Source organism: Mycteria americana, chromosome 8 (genome assembly GCF_035582795.1).
Source record: "Mycteria americana isolate JAX WOST 10 ecotype Jacksonville Zoo and Gardens chromosome 8, USCA_MyAme_1.0, whole genome shotgun sequence".
Lineage (NCBI taxonomy): Eukaryota > Metazoa > Chordata > Aves > Ciconiiformes > Ciconiidae > Mycteria > Mycteria americana.
The window spans coordinates 47,702,028-47,721,951 of record NC_134372.1 but is presented as its reverse complement, the minus strand read 5'-3'; the positions used below and the strand labels follow the sequence as shown (position 1 = coordinate 47,721,951).

Here is a 19,924-nt window from a genome sequence, read left to right as displayed (position 1 = left end):
CACAGGCTTCCACTATCAAAAAGCATGATGGCCAACATAAAATATACAACAAGTAATCTGCTTACTCAAAAGTCTTCTAATAGATTTACCTCCTGTAGCTATCTAGAAAAAGGAAGCACTCAAGCTGCTGAAACAGACATTAGCACTGTTTTACAACACAGGGATAATACCAGTATTTTTAAATTCTTACCAAAAATACTTATAAAACAAACTGAAGAGCATAATTTCAGTAGAAAAAACATAGAGCAAGTAGTTCTTCACATTCTGAAATACTTTCATTAGTACAGTCTGACCCTGTTTTGCCATTCCCCCTCCCTCCTCTAGAAAAAAAAAAGAAAGTAACTCCACCTTTAAACTTGCAAGACTATATATTCATAGGATGTTAAAGAGAGATAAGTTGGTACATGTAACAGACACATTTGCGTCTACGAGGCAGGGAAGGAAGGGGTGTTTAACTTTACAGTCGCTATGAATTCATTCCATGGGTAGGAGATACACATTCTTTTTTCATCATAAAATACAGGTGCTCCAATTTTCAGAGGAAAATTTGAACTTACTGTATTTTTCCCTTAAGTGGTCTAAGTCAGGGTTTTACAAACAGGAAGCAAGATCAAATAATTTTGTTCAACAGACGACATTACAAATCATTTTATTTAAAGTCCCAAACGCAAAGGATTTTATGAAGTTAATCCTTTTGTGCACTTTTGCTTAACGTCTTAACACGCAGTCTAACAAGTGGTAGGCAAAACTAAGCACTTAACAGTAGCTTTAAAAAACCTAAAACTGCAAGGAAACAAGTGTTTGACATGGCTTTAAAGACATTTTATTCTTTTTATTTTTACTTGGAAAAAAAAAGATTATGATTTAGCCTTTTAATGAATATGTAAAAAACAGAAAACAAATAAAATTACTTCAATAGTTACCAACTAAATATAAAGTCTCAAACTAAAGGAAATCAAATCTGTGAAAAAAATTTTATTGGCAAAGTTACGCATACATAGACATTTTGTTGTTCTACTTCTAATCATTAGCTTTGCATTGTCTCCTCCTACAAGTAGCTCTTGCTGTTCTGCTCATTTCACATAAACAGTTTCTGTAGATCTCTGGGACAAGAGCTTCTGTGCACAGAGAGAAATACTCATCTCGTCCTTTCAAAACGAATGTACTGGGAGAGTCTTTGCTTTCTAAGGAGCATCACAGCACTTTCAATTCAAGGCATTCTTCAATGAAAGATATGAAGACATTCAAGTTCTGACAAAATAAAGGCATGTATTCTTCCTGCACAAATGATGCTTTACAAGTTTAGGGAAAAGCTCAAGATAAAGACCAGAGACAACCTCAAGTCCTTGCAGATGTGAGCATATTACTGTAATTAATGTGGGCCTGAATCCCACGGCACAGCACTACTCCTTGCACAATCAAGGTAAACCCATAAGTAGCACTTCTGGTTACACGGAGCTATGACTATAAGCTCATCTTTCTTCACCTGATCAGAACAAGTATGTTGTACTGTGTTAAAAACAGCACAGGCAGGAAACAAGCCTTTTTCAAACATGTTTAGCAGAACACGTGCTGATGGAAACCTTTCAACTATTAACATTGATAATTAGTGCTCACTATATTATTACCATACTCTTAATGTTATTATTCAATTATTCCAAATGTTATTAATCAATTACTCCTCCAAAAGAACCTTAAAATTTAAAACCTGTCCTGTAACCACACAACAACTTAAATATGGCTGGATAATTACGACATTAAAGCCAGTTACTGTTACTGTAAAACAGATTATAAATTACAAAACAAAAAAGTTACAAAATATTTTCATCCTCTGAAGGAGATGGAATGTTTCCCAAATCCAAACTCAATCTTTTTACTCTCTTCAATAAATTAACTAGTAACATCTTTCTTTGTAACATCTTTTCATGTATTACTGAAAACTCAGCTACTGCCAAGATGTCATTTCATATACGGAATGAAGCTCATACAGTTTCAGAAGCAAATTCTTGTTGTTCTGGTCGATTTCTATGGACAACCATTTTAAACATATCTTAATACTTTCTAACAGAGAAAATACATTGTTACAAGAGGCACTGCTATGAAATTATTAAGACAAAGGCGCTTTTTTGTTTGGTTTTTTGTTTGTCGTTTTAAGATCTGGCTTGAGTACTCAAAATTCTACCAATTTTATGTTTGCTTCTTGAAACCCCAACATCAACAGGGTACTACACCTAAGGTAACCTCACACGGAAGGCAAAAAAAGTAGCAAAAAACGTTCTAAATTATCATTTTACAACAATCTGAAAGCTGCTTCCACTGAAGCAATCACTCAGTTGCTAATACTCCTCCAAACTTGTTTACTTTAAAAAAAAAAAAAAAAAAACCTTCCCTTGAGAGCTCTGAAAATAAACTGATACATAAACTATATGTCCCATAGCAGGACAAAATCACTATATTTGGTTAAGTACACAACTTCCCACTGTACAAGGATTTAGAAAAAAACAATTTAAAAAAAAAGAGACACTTGAATTGCAAATAAGGAAAAAGGGAAGGCCGAGCGTGCTGTCAAGCAGATCACTAATATGAACAGACTGGAAAACACCAACCCTGATATGGATGTGAAAAACCCTCACTATGACTAAATGACCCCGCACGCAATACAGCACCTCAGGAGACTATTTCCCCCCCGCCACTAGCAGGCATGTGGAAAGAAGCAGCCCCTTTCCATTACCGCTACCTGCAAGCAGCAGAGAAAAAAAGGAAGAGGCAGTACCAATGTCACCAGTCATTTACACTCTCCTACGACGGGGAGGGAGGGGGGGGGGGGGGGGAGGGAGTGCCCTCAGCGATACCCCTTCCCAAAAACGTGCCTGCAGTGCAGCGTGTGCGCGACCCGAGAGAGGGGAGGCTCAAACCTGCCCCGTCCTTCAAAACGAGAAAACACAAGCCTCGGGGAGGTGGGGGAGAGAGAGGGCACGGTCTTCGGGGACACTGCCGGGGAAGGGACAGCCCAGACCCTCCACCGCAAACGCCGCACGCCCCGCAGGGGTGACCAGTGGCCCCCCGCAGCAGCAGCAAGAGAAGGGGCCAGCACTGAGGAGCCCCAGCGAGGGGGTGACACCCCTCCCCAGGCCTGAGCGCGGAGAGAGCAGGCGGGGAGCGAGGCGATGAAGAGCAGCCCCCCGCGGAGGGCCCAGCTCCGGCGTCCCGCGGCGGTAGGAGGCGAGTCCCCGGTCGCCCCCCCCGCCCCGTCCGGGTGAGGAGGCGGGGGCCCGCGGCCCCCCCCGCCCCGGCCCCTCCCCGGAGCCGCCGCCTCGCGGCCCGGGTGCTCGGGCGGCGCTGTGAGGAGCGGGAAGGCTGTGAGGGCCGGGGCTATACGCCCGCCGTCAGGCCCCCCGGGAGCTCAGCCCCAGCCGTCCGGCCGCGGGGCGCCGCGGTTACCGTGTGCGGTGCCGAATTCTCGTGGTGTTTGTCGAGCGGCTGCGATAATGGCGTCCTTCCTCGCGAGAGATCTCCCTTTCCTCAGCGCGCAGGCGCCGCTGCGCTGCGCCCGCTCGGCCCCCTCCCGCCCCGAGCGCCCGCGCAGGCGCACGGGGGGCGCGGCCTCCCGGCCGCCCTTCACCGACGCGCCGCCGGGAGAGACTACAATTCCCAGAGGGCAGCGCGTCGGCTCTTCGTTGCCGCCCCCGCCGAGCAGGCCGGGACCTGTAGTACACGCGCCTGGGGCAGTGCATGCCGGGAATTGTAGTCCGCACCACACACCCCACAGGCGACACCCCCACGCCTCACACACCATACCCACACACACGCACTATACCCGCACACATCCACACAATCTCCCCTCTTTCTCCCCCCTATTCACCCTGAGGCACGCCCCCGGCCCTGCCACAACCCTGAGGGCTCCACAAAACCCTCTTGCTCGGACCGGGATGCCACAGCAGGGTCTTGCCGTGCGCCCCAGGACGGTGACAGACCTGCCAGCGTTTCAGACAACGCAGCCGTATGGCTTGTGCGGTGATGTCCCGCAGCCTGCCATCACGTCCTGCTGGGCACAGCTCTGCGATTCCTTCTCCGGCAGCATCTACTGCAAACTCCAGTGTCACATCCCTTTTTTATTAAGCGTTTCCAGACCTGCCAGGCGATGTAGCCACAAGATTTGGCCAGCGGAATTGTCAGCCAGCAGATTAAACATATATCTGCACCTCGAGAAACGCCTGCACTGAGCCATTCACGCACTGACATGTTCCCTTTCCCTACTCCTTTCTCTGGTCCTGCCATTAAATTTCTCCCTGCTCAAATGGCTCCTTAGCGCTTCCACCACTGAAATGGGATGATCTGAATGTGAGCTGTCACATTAAGGAGAAAAATGTCGCCATGCTCAGAACACAGCTGAAGAACAGGCAGCAAGTGGGAATTTGCTAAATTAGCTCATCAGACTGATCCTTCTGTTGCTTCGTTCCTGCATTTGGTGTGAGAACAGAATGACTGGGCGAAGGTGGAAAACCTTCTGTTAACCTTCTGGGAATGACAAAAATATGCAAAAGCACAAAAAGGAAGCACGGAGGAAGTATGCAAGTAGCTCTGAAAGAAGTCAAGAAGACAAAGATTAGATTATTTTCCTATATCCTTATATATCACAGTGTTGCCCAAACAAGACCATCATCATACTTCATTTTTCAGCTTTAGCATAGCCAGCGGTGACTTTCAGACTTCTGCATAAAAATATTCCTTAAATGAGATGCTTAATTCAGTTCTGCAGTGTCATGACATGCAATTGAATACACTCTGGTTCAGCTGTAATTGGCTACCCTGACATCTACAGACCTATGTCTAAATGAAGCTGTTGGGCTAGTGGTTTGAAACGCTGTTCTCAAGCTCTGTAGCTTTGTCATGTTCAAACTCAATGTGTCCACTGCAGGACTTTTGTACCTGTATGAAATTAAACGGTGCACGTCACAAAAGCTCCAGTTTCGAAAGTGTTTCAGACCCCAGGAGACCAGCAATTCCTCCTGCTCATCTGTCTAGGAGTTATGGAGAGAGTCAGAGAACGGGACTTGAGGGATTTCATGTTTCAGGCAGGGAAACTTATGCTGACAGAGGCACATGCGCCGTGCCTTTCTTCGAAAGTGCTCGTAGTAACTTCTCAAGCTGGTGTTTTCAGTATCAAAGAGTTGTTATGAGCCTGGGAATTAACAACCGGTGTGTTAGGAAAACCCTTGCTTCTGCCTCCAGATTTGTAACTGTTCAGCTGAGTCTGTTGATTTATTTATTGTGTTCTCTTCCTTCACAAGCAGATTAGGAAGTTCAAAGGTTAAACTACTTATAAACTGACTTTTCACACAGGATAATTTCACGCTTTGCTGCACAGATTTGCCCTGCAACAGATTTGTCAAAGAGTTTCTGCTGCACTCGAGCAATTGCCAGGTCCCAGCTAGAAAACCAGTGGCATAAATATCAGCGTACTTACCTGCTGTGGAAAGTTGCTAATAAAAGCTTTTGCTATCATAAACCAAATCCAATGTAAAAGCTGTCCCGTTTTCTCATCAGTACATGCTCTCCCAGAGATTATTAACTCACGTTCTGCTGAGGATGTGAGATCCCGCTCCTCTCTGTATAGCCAGTAAATAATTTCTCAGCTAAAACAACACAAAACAGAAAAAATTTCATTGTCATAAAGCAATTATACTATTCACCTATGGTCGTCAAATTAACTGCAGGAAATACTGGCAGGATCCAACTGATGTCTACATCTTTGATCAGAGCGTGCAACATCATAAAAAAATAATACAGGCATTTATCACTAAGAAGGGCTGCAGCACTACCTTCTGCTAGCGAGTCAGTCCGCTCTGATCATTACAGCAATCGGGAATATACCATTAACTTCCCTTTTGGAAGGCTTTTTTCCCTCTTTACCAGAGATAGGATTTCAGATTTCTTTTCCCTATCATTTCTTCCAAAGCAGGGGCCGTTCCTTTTAAAATTTTGAATTACACCAATAAATCATGAAGAGACTCTTGTTATCATAGCCTACCCCTTGTTCCCCTTGAGATTGACACAGCCAGATATGACATACTCTTCACGCAGCATAAAGTATGACAGAAAACATCAGTAAACAGCAGAAGAAAGAGGATCTTTCTGTTCACAACCTCACAGCGGAGACCTCCTTTGTGCTTAAATCAGAAGGCCCAAATTTGGCTTTTACTCTTTAATTTACAGTACCAACACATGAATGACTTACCCAAGGATAATTGTTGCCTGTGCTTCACAATCTTCTAAGCTTTATGAGCTTTCAAAAATGTGCTCACCTGAGTATTTCTGCAATCGTGTAATGAAATTCAGTGTAATTCCCCCTCTAGTGAATGAAGGTTTCACTTTACCATGGGATAAGACACTTGCCCATGAGCAAGCACCAGGAAGAAGTTGATACACTGTAAGTTATATTCTGATTTAAACCATGGTAACTTGCTCAAGTGCCTACATCCAATCCATTCTTATTTTCCTTCCCCTTATAAAAATGAGTAAGAACTTCAGGTTGCTAATATATCGATTTCATTTTTTTAATTTTATAGAAGAAAATATATCCTGATGCCCCGTTAGTCTGTTGTCCCAAATAAAATAACAAGATATTTCTTTGCTGGTTTATTTCCTCACCTTTTTCATCCTCTTTTTTTTAGTCTCTCTCTCTCTTGTATTTTATGTATGTGCTAACTTTTCTCTGTCATGTTACGAAGAATCATTTGGTTCCAGGAAATATCTAGCTTATTTTACCGTTGTATCAGCATTCATTTACCATTGTTTCCTAAGGAAGTTGCTGCTTTCACATGTTTTGTGTGGATCAAGAGAGATTGGTATCTCATTCATTGGTTTCCTTTTTTTTTGTTAGGAAAAAAAAAACTTACCATAGCATCAAAGGTAAAAAATTAACACACTGTGCACACAATTTTGCAGCTGCATCAGCAGCAGGAAAACAAAGGTTGCCAAACAAAGCATTTGTTTAAACAAGTGACAGGCATTCATAATTATACTCACTGCTGAGCATGAGAATATAGAAACAAAGGCATGAAGAACACAGAAGATGTGATCAGGGCACAGAAGTAACTCCAGAGTATTTGCCATAAGAACTCCGTAGGAATAATTTTCTTTCCCATGGATAAAATCCTTGATCACATCCTATGCCATTAAAAACAAAGAGAGTACTTGAAGTTCCCCTGTTTATTCAGTTTCTGTTTGAGTTACTTTATTCATTTTCTATGTACTAACTCTCCTAACTGCAGAGGGACACAAGCACATCCTTGTGAACGTAGCATGCGCTATCTTGTGACATAGTGACACTTAATTAAAATTTATATAAAATACATTTTTTAAACAATGGTAATATTAATGCTATTTGTAAACTTGCTGCAGCATTTCTCCTTTTATCAACAGACAACTTCTCTGCTGTTGAAAACTGGTCAGTTCTCCTCCTCCAAGTACATACTTCCTCATCACTTACTTTTCAGACATCATGTCCATTTTCAATTCTCTCAGAATTGTTCTTTGATTTTATTACAGAAAACACATCAGGATCAAGTGGGTTTTGCTCCTGAATCTCCTTCAGCTAGCTCTATGACTTCAGGCAAGACACGACATTTTCTGTTCTGACTCTGACCTCGCTTCTGTTTTATGCTGAGTAAACTCCGGTTCATTCAATGAAGACACTCCTAATTTTCATGAGGATGGAAGAAAAGGCCTTGAATTCCCACAGCAGAGAGAAAAACATCGTTACACATTTGGTCACCCAGCTGGTCAAAGTCCATGGTCTTGTAAGGTCATTTTTGTCAGTCTGAGAAATAAGGTGAGAAGGGTCAGGCATGATCTCAATGTTCTCTTATTTATTTACATAGTGTTCCATCTCACTGTATACATCATGGAAAAAAAAATGATAGGAGGCTATTCCCCTTCTCAGAAATCTGCCATTCGAACAAGCTCTGTATTTGCACTTTGCCCAACTGTGATCTTCCCAGGATCACGCTCACAGCTGTTTCTGCTGCCCTTTTACCTGTTACACAGCTGATATCTTTGCCCAGTATTTGCTGGCTTGCCCAGCTTTATTCAAGTTTGCCACAGACCACATTTACTTGGTCAGGTACCATTATCATCATCAGTCTTTTTTAATCCACTGGGATTATCAAAAGCCTAAAAGGGAGCTCGTCACGCTTACTGATTTTAGAGGATTTTATCCTTTTCTTCAGACTGAGGATTGCCTGAGAACTGCTTTTTCATTCAGTGCGTAGTCCCCACCTTCATATATTTTTTTCAGAAATCCAGATACAGAATGTTACATAGCATTAATGTATCATTAATGCTATTATTCTAAGCAGAATTTGACCCTCTCTTAGTTCTGGACCTGCATCCATTTAGACACGTTTAAAATTATTTGCAATGTAACCCCATTTTTTCAGGTGTGAGAGGTAAGTGTAAACGTTCATCAGAGTGGCCAGAGCGACAGAATGTCCCCTCAGCAAGTTTCCATGTAACACTGCGTTTGTCATAGGCAGGACGGTAGGGCTACCACTCGGAGCGGTCCTGACAAGCCAGCTCAGCTGGAACCTCATGAAGTACAACAAAGGCAAATGGCAAGTGCTGCACTTGGGATGGTATAATCTCATGCTTCGGTACAACCTGGGGACTGACTGCTAGGGTGAAAAGCTCTGGAGAAAAGCACTGCAGGTCCTGGAGGACAAGTTGAACATGTAGCAGCAATGCACCCTTGCAGTGATGAAGGTTAATGGCATAGTAGGCTATATTAGAAAGAGCACGGCCAGCACATCAAGTGACTATTCCCCACTGCTCAGCACTTGTGAGGACACATCTGGAATATTCTGTCCTGTTTGGGGACCCCTAATTCAAGAGGGACAATGAAAAACTGAAGGGAGTAGAGCTGGTTAGCAGGCTGGTGAGCTCCGTCGCATTACTAAGTGTCCTAGCAAAATCTGGACACCAAAGAAAAGCTTCCCTTAGGCTGAAGTAATCTCTAACATGGGAAGTGTGAGCCAATCCACAGAGAAATGAGTGTTAAAGGCCACCCAGTAATGACCTGACTGCTTTGTGAAAGCTGCCCTAGGTGATAGTTTTAGCTATTCCATAGGGGTTTCACATGGACTTCTCAGCAGCAATACCATCCCAGGCAGCTTCCCACTACTTGACCGACTGTCCTCTCAGCTGTTATACAACAATAACTAAGTGAGGAAAATGTTAATTATGAAATCACTTTAATTGTACCTTTTTGATTACAGTAAAACTGTAAGACTATATTTTTTTCTGAATTATTGGTTTTGACTTCCCAATGTTGCAGCTGAGACAATATTAGGACAGAAACACCCTTGCAAGCATGATGCCAGGAGAATCGGATTTCTTGAAACACTAAATCGAGGAGGTAATTTTCTCTCTGCAAGTAACAGCAATCATTTGAAGTTAACCAGAATGTAAGTACTGGCAACCCTCTAGTAAGCATCAGAAAAAAAAACAAATATTGATCCTCTCTGTCCAGTCCGGAAGCACTTACAGCAAAAGTCAGAGGGGCAGTAACAGCCAGAAATTTCTAGATTTTTACTTCTCTAGTTTCTGTGAAAACAAAGTAAGCACATTTCCATTGTATACAGCCACACTCCGCATACGTAACTACCCACAATTATGAACAACAACAGAAGTTTGATTTTGCAGTTCTTCGGGCAGAACTCCTAGCTGACAATGACTTGCTCTTACATACTCTGAAGCAGGCAGCTGGGGTAATAAATGACAAGCATTAAGAAAGACTCTCCTAAATAGTAGGTTTTGGAATAGTAAATAGCACAGATAAGCTTGCCACTTAAGGACACTAAAGAGGACTCCCCCAGCCTGAGCCTTGCACTTACACCCTGTGTGGTAAGAGATGACAGACATGCATATGTTTAATGAAAATCTCACCAAACAAGTAAGTTTCTTATTCAAAACACCACAGTTTGTTAAGTAAAAAAACCAAAACAAACTATTGAAAAATATTTCACAGGTAATTTTATGGATTAAGAAAGGAGTGGCTTTTAATGGCAATTTTTTAATAGCAGAATGTTAATAGCCTTATCATTTCTGCTTGCTCTGTCATTGATAGATTCTGTAGCTTTCAAAATATGTACTTAATGGAGGAAAACAATCACACGGATTCTGTAAATACTACTGTGAGAATTATTAAAGGCTCCACAACACTTCTGTGCTGTCATGACCCTGAGGGCACTAACAAGCCTTAATGGCCTTGACAAGCCTCACCCACAGCCCTGCCCATGGGCCAGGAGCCCACTTAAGCCCAAGCCTGGGCCCCTAAGCTCTGTTGTTCGGGCACTTGTCTTCAGGTTTGTCTTTGGCTCTGTCTCTAGGAAGGACTTTGGACCCTTGTTGTTGCTTGTCTTTGGCCCTGTCTCCTTTTGCTCCTGTCTGGGCTCTCTGGTTGGACCTTGGACCTGGTTTGTCACTTGCAGTGTTTGGGACTGTCAGCGGACCCTTTTGCCAGCTGCCAGCTCTGCCTGCTGTGCTCAGCCTCGGTGGGATGGCACCTTGCTGGTGAGGGCACTGCCTTTGCTGGGGTCATCCTTGGCTCCCCACTCCCCTCTCCTTGGAGAGCAGCGGGCCCTTGCTGCTCCCTGACACGCCCAGGCACCCTTTCCTAATGGCTCTCTGTTCCCATTTGGCCTATTATAATCTGTAACATTATGAGAAGTCTTTAGAGGATTAATTGCTTGCCTGTGTTTCTGTGCTTGGCCTGACAAACTACAGCTCTAACTCTGAAGCTACCTGTGTCTGTGCTATTTACATGGATTGCAGCTATGGGAGGAAGAGCAAACATCCCAAAGAAAATGAAAGGATGGGCTTTCTATACAGATCTTTCACAGATCTTTCACATAAAATAACAAAGTTATTGGAATTGCATGTGGAAATAATAAAAGAGTAACATCGTTCATGCTTTCATCCCTAAAAAGCATAGGTCACGAAAACATCGCAATCTGCTCTCCCCACTGGAGAAAAAAACAAAACAAAACTTCAGCTGGGTCCAAGTGGAATGTGAGTGAGAGGAGTAATGATAGTTCCTTATGTCTGTTTCTGTCTATACAAAATTATGTCTCTTATGGGACATCTGATAGTTCAGAAGAACAAATTCCTCACCTTGAGGCTGCAATGGTACTGTATTACGTGCTTGGAGCTAAAATGCTCTTCTGCAGGAGGCTGCTCCCCTTCCTGTTCTCCTGGGCAAGCCCTGTACATCTACTAGATCTCTGTGAATGCCTCAGTTGGAGCAGTCACCAGTCCTCAGAATTGCAGCTGCTAATGACAGCAATTCTTAGCTATCAGTATTCAAATATACAACTATTCAAATTCAAAGAATGTATGCGTGAAGAAATGATAAGAAACCTCTCCTTGCATACAACAGAGTGGTTTCTGTAACCCTTTGGTGTTCCTGGAGCCCGATGAGAAAGAACCTGGAAAGCACATGTAGAATAATAATCAACTAGCCGGCCCTCCAACAAAATGTAGAGCCAATGAAGAAGCCAGTCCAGGGACAAGTTGAAAATTAACTACTTGGTTAGCTCCACCTCTCCAACCAGGAGAGGGTGCTCTCAAATTTTTTATAAATAGGTCTGGAGACCCCTCAGTTATCTTGAAGCTGTATATCCACAGGATTTTTTCCCTCCTCTTTGTGTTGATAGCTTGCTGGACTGGAAAGCTCCTCTGGCTCTTTGACAAACTGAGGATTTCAATTGCCAAGGTGATAGCAATGAATAGTGTGAAGGCAAATGCCCTGGCGCTTTTATACAAGCAGCTGAAAACTATCTGGAGTCCACCAGCAGTGCCAGCACGACTCTGCAGTCTGGCCGCCTGCACTCGTAAAAACAGGAATGATGCATGTAAGTGTATTTCATTTTATCAAAACAGTAGTGGATACCTGCATAAGAGAGATGCAGAGGTACAAAGACACCAAATGTATTTAAGTGTTGCTCTTCTTTCTTATGTATCAGGTAACCAAAAAGGGAAATTTGAGAATGTGACTGAAAGATTAAAGAAAAAAGAGTGAATAGAATGAGAGAAACCAGAAAGAGGAATACCTTATTGAATTGCATGATTTATCTCCATGTGCAGGATTAAAACATTGGTCTTTGTTATTTCTGCTGTGTCAGTGTTATTGGGTTGTTTGTGACTTTCACTTGTAACTACAGTGAAGAAACAGACCATACAACAATTAATTTTTAATTTTGTCCTGCAAGGTTTTGACTGGTTTCAATGAAAACTGTATTTGTAAGTGTAATTCAAAGCATATTTAACGCAAATTGATTATGAGTGACTTTGAATTTCATAGACACTACAATGTTTAATTTTGAAAATGAGGCCTAATAGAAACCACAAAACCCTCCAAATGTGGTGTATAGGAGAACTCCAGTGAATCACTTCCTGAGATGCAGGATGCTACTGGAAGATGTCAAAGATTTAGTTATTTAAAATACTGATTAACTCTACAAATAAGATGAGGCCAGCCAGAGACTGCGTGTCTACTCGCCTGTGTGCGGATAACATCAGCTAGAACAATGGTAATTTTTTTACATCTAGGAAATCCTTTTGTTTCCTATTTTTTTTTCCTCAGTAAATGTATTCAGCTTACTAACTTTTCCCAAAAAACAGCCAGATCCCTCCTTGAATACCGAGATGTGATTCCCTTCTATTTAAATTATCAAATGACAAATTTTGTATTTACTTAACTGATGAGAAACCAGCTGATTTTGTGACAGATACAAACCAAAGCAGAATGGAGACAAGCACAAGGCTTTGTTTACATTGAAAGCTAGAAGAAATATTCAGTAACGTTCAGTGTTTAATAGCTCTACACTTGTAAACACATTTTTGAAGATGACGCCAAAATATTTTCTGCCACTGAGTGACTAGCATTTCAAAAAACCTGGCAGATTAGCTGCCGAGTGCAATGTGCCCTGTGTTGTATATATTCCTAGACATGGAAGCTTTATGTAGTACACAGCACACAAGCTTCCCTGTTCCTCAGCACATCAGAAATAATTCAGAGCAGTTCTTAGAAAGATACAGTGTTTGTCATGGTTTTCAGAGTTCTCAGTCTGAATTTTCTCCTTTTTTTTTTGCTACTCAGAATAAAGAATGTGAATTGTATTCTGAAAGCTTAAAACAGGATGGGTACTTCAATCTAGTAGCATAACTTGTTAATACAGCACTTCACCTTCATTTTGAAAAGGTGCCTTTTACATCTAGAGAAGATGCCTAATTCTAGAAGCAAGATTAGCACTGATTTGTTTTACTCGTGATACAACCACAAGAAAGAGCCTAATTCCTAATGCAAAATTTGAGTCACACATGCATTCATGACAGTATTTTTCCCTTTTCTGACCTGCGCAGAGCTTTCTTAGTACAGCTCAAAAGTCTCTTAAACTTTTACTTCTTTCCCTACCAGTTTTTTCTTTACAGGCATGCTCAGAAACTTCATTTTTTTCCCATTAAAATAACAGAAAAAAAGACATTGTTTATCTATTCAAAGAAAAGCACTACAGTAATGTTTAGAGAAACAATGATTCAGCCTTATAAAATAGCAGCTTTTATAACAAATTCATATTAATTAGGTGCATGTAATAGTAGCTTTTCTAATGAATTCATATTAATTAGGTGTGTTAATTAGGCTGTACAACTGTATGTACGCTCACTCACAAGGATGTATGCATATGAGAGCATTCATTCTAGTAGTCACAAGCAATGTCTGTATCGCTCCTTTATCTGCAGTTTATTGGCAAACTTTTTCAGTGTTGCAGGTTCAACAGCTAAACCCAAACCGGTACCAGTAAGAGCAATGCTCGGGCTCATGCAATACTGCTCATCGTGTGCAGTGATATGAATGACTGCTTCAGAGGGGGAATCCAGAGAATCCACTTTAATTGTGGTTAAAAAGTTCTGTCATTATTCTGTATTTGTATTCATTTTTTATTATTTATTAATTATTTTTATATTTGAAGACATAAACTAAGATTGCAAGTGAATATTCATTGCGAGTCCGATGACTTCACATTTCAGAAGCCACACAGACAATATAAATCAACATCCTTTATTATAAAAGTAATGAAACCCATGAATCAGCAGCACAGAATCCCTCTACACAGTTCCTAATTCTTCTGCTTATTCAGTATTAATATACCACCAATTTTTATGGCCCAGAATTAAAAACTTCAGGAATGGAACATATTACAATTAAGTGTTACGTTTCTGTTTCATCAGTAGAAGTATTACTCTAGGAAAATTATTTGAAATTGTTCAGTGGAGTTACGAAGGCAAACTGGAGAAAAGCTGAGATCTCTAGGTCTCCACATGTGATGGAGAAAGTAATTACTTTATGGTTACCCATGGTCCATCTGCTTCCAGCAAGAGGCTAAATGATGCCATATTTTTTGCTGTGGACACTCGTCCATGGGAAACTACTGAGAAACGAAAATTCCCTTCATGGTAACAAACATTCCAGAAAGAGATTGTACAAGGCTGTTCCATCATAAGACCATTGCTGATTAAATTAACTACAATTGCTATCTAACTCTTTTTACGCACATTCCTCTTTTCCATTTAAGACAGATGCTATTTATTACTTAAATCTTTCTCTACTCCGTGACATTCATGCAGGAAATGCCAAAACAAACTGATTCAGGAAAACACTATCTTTGGAATGGCTGGTTTCGGCTGCCAGTGAATAGACGCTAACTCCGAAGAAGCCAGCCTGTGGGTTCCTCCATCTGGTGGCTAGACCCTGTGCACAACATGCATTCAAAGTGAAAAGCACATTCGATTAAATTCCGCTATTCACAGCTGACAGTACAAACAGCCCTTTCAGTAACAAAAACTTGATCAAAGAAACAGTAAAACTGGACTATTGAGCTCTTAGGTAATGTCTTCAATGCAAAGTTCACCATTTCCCCGAACTTCATCTCTTACCTTTCTCCCCTCACCCTTCCCACACACAGAAGTAGTCTCTCACCGAGCTGGGTGGCGATGCTTGCACTTGGCAGTTAACTCGGACATTTGCTGTGAGGACATAGGTTAAACAATTCAAAGGCTGACCCTTCCCAGTGCCTCTTCTGGATTCCCCTTGTGTTCCCACAAGGACAAAAGTATTTTTTTGCAATTCACTGGGAAAGAACTGTAGAAACATTGCTGAGAATCATGGCATATATATAAAAATTATGGTCGTGTGGACTACCGCAGTGGATGTCTGTACTAAGCTCTGTAGTATCTTGTCACAATACACGGAGGCCATGGTTTCAGACACCTTTTAGTACAATAGAAAGGGAGTTGCTGGAAATGCTTTTCATAGGGATTTTAAGTCTATGGAGTATACCCTCACCTTAGTAATTATTGCCAGAGCACACCCGAATGGCTTTTTTCTTTCTTATCCTTTTAGAAGAAGTTACAAGAAAAGCGGAATCCTTCAAGTCTTTTTAGAAGAATTGCATAAGCACAGCAATGACACACAATCCAGGTGTGCCATCTCCAGGACTGCACATACAATTGCAGTAACTACACAAATTGTCCATGAGATGTCTTCTAAGCCCTTTCCATGCTGAGTTACTAAGCCTGCATGCATAATTTTAGCAAATGTTTTTCTACAGAAAAGATAAAGCCTCTGTTTGCTTTACCTTGCCAACTGGAATTACCTCCTCCTTATCTGGACTTAGCCTCAGCCACTGCCTTCTCATCCAGGCTCCTATCTCAGCCAAACATTCTGGAAGCAGAGAAAAGCTCAGCATTTCACAATCTGCTGCTGCTTTCCTGTTGAGCTTAGAGTACTCCATCAGTTACATCCGTTTGATAAAAAGCACTGGACTGTTTATCAATAAACTGGCCTACATCACAGTCCACATCTGACATCAATTCAGCAGAACTTTCAACACCTTGTCATGATGGACCTCAGCCAACCATCACTGTTATCCTCCAAAATCTTGATTGATACTAAAAAGCTTCAAAGAAATCAACCTATCTTGGATTTCCTCTGTAATATTCAATCCAAGTGGCTGAAGGAGAGCCATGGTCCTTTCAAGTTTAAAATGGTTCTTTATTGCGTTTCAGTAATATGTTTGTTTTTATTTTTCTAATTCAGAATTTGTTGCTATGGAAAGCACCCCTGCTCAACTTAGGACAAAACCATATTTCCTTCAAGTGGGTGGGGTTTCTCAACTGTTCCCACCATGCTGTCCTGCCTGTTTTACTTCAGAGCTGGGTGAAGCTTGTTTGAAAGTCCCTGTGTAAACAAATCAAAGTGCCTTATTCAACAGGTCTTTTTTTTTTCTTCTTTTTAAAGATTAAAACCATGAAGACTGAAATCCACTGAAGCTGAGTAATTTTACCCCTCGTTCTTACTTGACAACGACCTGAATTAATTTCCATACTTTTTCTTCTAATTTTGTAACCCACATGTGAGAACGCTCTCCTCCCCAGGATAATTAAAGGGAATTTTAAAATGAAACATTGAAAAATGTTTTGTCTCTTTAAATCAAGTTTACAACAGTGTAAACTGGTAGTAAATCTCTTCATTTAACTGAATTTATTTTGGATTTTTACCATAGAATTGTGGCCTTCAAAATATTTTCTTGGAAATTGTGTTGTAAATAAGGATAATCCAGTAATATACACAACTTGTATTTTCATCTGGATCTTGACTCCCACCCCAAAGCTTTTGATACTTGTATCAATGCTAAATGAGCTTTTTAACAATTACTCCAAACAGACCTGTTAAAGCATCCACAGCTGCAATTAATTATAGAAAATAATTCAAAAGATTAGGACTATTTGAATGGCTCTATATATCTACTTCAGCTGGGAAGGGTAGGAAAAAACCCCAGTGCAAATGTAAGAAGCTTCCAAATACTATAAAATTAAATGGAGCATCACTGTGTCTGCCTGGAAGGTTTTAAAAAAAAATAAATCAAGCACAGATTAGGTCTGTTTGTGGCAGATCTCTCTTCGCGGGTGACTCGCATCTTGGTCATGCTTGTTTTATTACAATATTTACTATAACTATTCTGATAATACCATAGATATACATGTAACAAAGGTAAACAATAGACTAGACCCTTCCTCAGTGAGCCGATTGTAAATGAGGTGTGCATAAAGCAAAGTGTGCAAACTGCGTTTTATCTTAATTCTCACCTTTTTTTTTTTTTTAAACTTTGCACAGTTGAAAACAGATCTAGTAGGTGAGGTTTCTATTTCTCTTTCCGCACAGATTCTGTATCACTTTAACTCATCCAGTAGGCCAATTGCCAGATTTCTGATTGCGGTGTTCCCTATACACAGAAACCACTCTCAGTTCAGGAACAAGAGAGAGCATAGCTGAAACCTCCCAGATGGTCCAGAAACGTAACGATTTTGGAAAAACATGAGAACAACAGAGATATTGTCATTCTAGCTGCTGTCAGAGATATTGTAATTCTGGCTGCTGATGTTCTCTGCAGCTTGCTGCACGCGAGCCACGTCTCTCTTGCATAAACTACCATCTCTAGCCGGGACATGGCCAAGGAGAAACTCTGTTTCTGGAATGGTCCAGAAAAGAAGATTTTGGCCACTCTGGCTAAGTGCTGGGAATAAGGTTTTGGGCTTATGTTTCCTTTTGCACAGGTAGTTTTTGTCTTTCTGTCTCAGTTTCCAAAACAAACCATCTCACTGCCACTGAGCTGATATTTTGAAGGGTTTTCTTTAATCCCCTGGAGAATAAAAGGGGTTTTTTTTAATTAAATGCTAAAGTTTTACTGAACTTTATGCTCAGTAAGAAACAGCATGTGCACGTAAACCTGGAATCATTCTGTGAATTATTCAGAAGGAAAACAAAGGTATTGTAGGTCAAAGTTATTTCTCTTCAGTTTTGCACCTGAACAGCCCATCATTTCCGAAAGCCTACGCTGTAAGAACTTTCCTTCGGTTGTGCTGTTCAACCCACAAGAAATGACTCATTCTGTTCAGCTTAGTAGCTTTATAATAAACTTTACATTTTCAAAATCTTACAGGATCAAATCCCTAAAAAGCTTCACAAAGTTTGGTCATCTTAATGCCACAGTGTAAAGCAGTGGAGTTTGAGGCTTTTTTTCCAACTGCTTTTAACATACAGAAAAGTGATAGTTGCACAGAAACCAGGTTATGCTCTGCAACAGTAAGCATCTATACTGTGATATAGGGCATACATACCTTAGTTAATCTGGTAGATATGACTTCTAAACTGCCCCAGATTATCAATTGTATTTAGAGGATATATCATGGAAGAATGGAATGTGAAGGAATGACAACCTTGTTTTGTTAGTAGATGAGAATAAAACCTAGAATCACTTGTTTATGCTCAATATTAAAATACCTGAAGCTATGTCTGAGCTCCCTGCTGCAATTAAGCATGACATTCATATGGGCTGTCCTCACGACCAGGAGCTACCTGTTGCTCATAAGTAGCTTCAGCAACAGACACGTCTGACCTGTGCTAAATATAGTTGCCTAACCATGATCAGTAGGCTATCAAACTATGATTAAGCCTGAATGAATAATGATGTTTATGGGCAGCAACTGTTTTCAATTTCATCAAATACCTATCTCTTCTTTTTAAGTTACAGGAAGCTATATGTTGAGGATAGTAAATTAGCCATCCTGAAAAACATTGAGAGTCAAACCAAGAATTCATTATGTTTGTAATTGAATCGTACTATACAAAAAAAGACTGTGCTTTAAAGAAGGCATATCTTTGCAGGGAGGAAGTAAACTGAAATTTAAACCCGGTTTAACATCCTAAGATCACATGATGTTTGTCTTTGTACATCTCCTGATGACTTGTTTTCTGATCAGGTAGCCACTCAAAGCAAATCACTTGCCAGATTTCAACCTCCTCTTACTCAACTTAGGCGTACTTTAAATAAGTTATACTGTGAATGCAATGGAGACTTCTTACACAATGTTGTAAACTAGAGCAAACACTTCTTGGTTGACTCTAGTTGAGTATCTAGTCTTGTCTCTGTTTCAGTAAAACATTCTCAGTGCTACATCAGGTTCCTCATGAAAATTCAAAAGTACTCACCCTAACAAGATTAAAAATCCCCAAAAGGTAAATGCAGATTTGCAAAATGATTTTAAGAGAGTAGCCAAGAAATATGATTCAAAGCAGGTGGCAAGATGAAGGCCAGGAGCTGAGGTGTGGTGTTCTGCTCCTGGCTGCCCAACGGACCCGGCACAAATAAGGACACTTACTTTATCTCTGTGCTTTCACTGACACTGTCAGCTTTCTACAGGCTTTCCTTTTTTGCTTTGTGTTCCTCACTGGCAGCTGTAACACAGAAAAGATGCAAGGAGTAACCAAGGTTTTAACGAGAGTTTCATCCAGGCCTGCCTCAAGTGGTTACAGAATCGGCCCCTTTTACTGTCCCAAGGTGGGCCTATTTTGGCCTCCAGCCTTTGGGACCGATGCAGTTGGGTAGAGTGGCCATAATGTTAACTTCTCCTAACTTTTCTGTGTGCAGTTTGGGGTAAGGACCCTGCTGCGCCAGGGCCACCCATCTCTTGTGGGAGAGGGATCACGCTCCAGCCCACCTTCAGCTAGGAGAAACCAAAACCTCCTACTTGAGCAAAACTAACTAGTCAAGAATAAATGCCAATTCCCTAAGGTGTGTAAGCAAGCCCTCATGCTATCACCCTGAGAGGAAATACATTTTTGGTGTCAGGCACAGGGATTAGCCTCACCATGGGAAATGGCGAACATGCACCCATAGGGAACTGCGGTCTCTTCTCTAACGTTGTCACACGATAAAATGCCGGTAAAAGCCAGTCTCGGCCCGCCCCTGAAGGAAAAGCTGCCGGCTGGGCAGAGGCCGCTCCCACCGCGTCGCCTCCGGCAGAG

At 41.3% G+C, this 19,924-nt stretch overlaps 1 protein-coding gene and 2 long non-coding RNA genes across 5 annotated transcripts in view; 1 reads left to right on the top strand and 2 right to left on the bottom strand.

Annotated features, from left to right (window-relative positions):
• Positions 1-3,563, bottom strand: part of BANP (BTG3 associated nuclear protein) — a 154,879-nt gene extending 151,316 nt beyond the window's left edge. For 2 of the 3 annotated variants that reach the window (XM_075510991.1, XM_075510992.1), the window contains exon 1: positions 3,442-3,563. The gene's annotated coding sequence lies outside the window, so the exon portion shown is untranslated. The remainder of the gene's footprint in view (positions 1-3,441) is intronic. The other variant, XM_075510993.1, reaches the window with a different exon arrangement.
• Positions 3,564-4,625: 1,062 nt separating this feature from the next.
• LOC142414095 (uncharacterized) lies at positions 4,626-19,907 on the bottom strand. Its single transcript, XR_012776975.1, has 4 exons — positions 19,768-19,907; positions 19,279-19,354; positions 5,578-5,636; positions 4,626-5,182 (listed from the first exon to the last, which is right to left on the bottom strand). It is a non-coding gene; the product is annotated as an uncharacterized LOC142414095 (long non-coding RNA).
• LOC142414096 (uncharacterized) lies at positions 10,824-16,400 on the top strand. Its single transcript, XR_012776976.1, has 3 exons — positions 10,824-10,923; positions 11,732-11,912; positions 16,358-16,400. It is a non-coding gene; the product is annotated as an uncharacterized LOC142414096 (long non-coding RNA).
• Positions 19,908-19,924: the final 17 nt, after the last annotated feature.